General features: G+C 51.8%; 1 non-coding gene across 1 annotated transcript; it reads right to left on the minus strand.

Moving 5' to 3' along the window:
• Window positions 1-748: 748 nt before the first annotated feature.
• On the minus strand, window positions 749-821 carry TRNAV-UAC. Its single transcript has one exon. It is a non-coding gene; the product is annotated as a tRNA-Val (tRNA).
• Window positions 822-1,248: the final 427 nt, after the last annotated feature.

A 1,248-nucleotide genomic window follows, 5' to 3' on the forward strand; every position in this document is an offset into this window, starting at 1 on the left:
GTGGGGTGAACGAGAGGGACGAGTCAAGGATGACACCGAGATTGTGGGCCTGCGGGACGGGAAGGATGGTCGTGCCATCCACGGTGATGGAGAAGTCTGGGAGCGGACCGGGCTTGGGAGGGAAGATGAGGAGCTCAGTCTCGCTCATGTTGAGTTTTAGGTGGCGGGCCGACATCCAGGTGGAGACGTCCCGGAGGCAGGAGGAGATGCGAGCCTGAAGGGAGGGGGAGAGGACAGGGGCGGAGATGTAGATCTGCGTGTCATCTGCGTAGAGATGGTAGTCAAAGCCGTGAGAGCGGATGAGTTCACCGAGGGAGTGAGTGTAAATGGAGAACAGAAGGGGGCCAAGAACTGACCCTTGAGGAACTCCAACAGTTAAAGGATGGGAGGGGGAGGAGGCTCCGGCGTAGGAGACCGAGAATGATCGGCCAGAGAGGTGAGAGGAGAACCAGGAGAGGACGGAGTCCGTGAAGCCAAGGTGAGATAAGGTATGGAGGAATAATAATGTTGGTATTTCTTAAGTGCTTACTATGTGCAGAGCACTGTTCTAAGCGCTGGGGTAGATCCAGGGTCATCAGGTTGTCTCACGGGAGGCTCGCAGTCACTCACTGAGGCACAGGGAAGTGAAGTGACTTGCCCACAGTCACGCAGCTGACAAGTGGCAGAGACTGGATGCGGACCCATGACCTCTGACTCCCAAGCCCGGGCTCTTTCCACTGAGCCACGCTGCTTCTCTAAAAGAAGCGCTTGGTCCTACTGGGGCTCGAACCCAGGACCCTCTGCGTGTAAAGCAGACGTGATAACCACTACACTATGGAACCTAAACTGGATCTTGCAGTTAATGGTATTTATTGAGTACTTACTGTGTGCAGAGCACTTAGGAAAGTAGAGTGCAATAGAGTTGGTAAATACAATCCCTGCCCACATGGAGTTTATGGTCTAGAGGGGAAGAGAGACATTAAATTAAATTACGCATACAGATATGAGTGCTGTGAGGCTGAGGATGGGGTGAATAAAGGGTACAGCTCTAAGTGCAAGGGCGATCCAGAAGAGAGAGGGAGCAGGGGAAACAATAATAATAATAATGTTGGTATTATAATAATAATGATGTTGGTATTTGTTAAGCGCTTACTATGTGCAGAGCACTGTTCTAAGCGCTGGGGTAGATACAGGGTGATCAGGTTGCCCAACGTGAGGCTCACAGGCTTAATCCCCATTTTACAGATGAGGTAACTGAGGCCCAGAGAA

The sequence above is a fragment of the Ornithorhynchus anatinus genome, chromosome X1 (assembly GCF_004115215.2).
Source record: "Ornithorhynchus anatinus isolate Pmale09 chromosome X1, mOrnAna1.pri.v4, whole genome shotgun sequence".
In the NCBI taxonomy this organism is placed as follows: Eukaryota; Metazoa; Chordata; class Mammalia; order Monotremata; family Ornithorhynchidae; genus Ornithorhynchus; species Ornithorhynchus anatinus.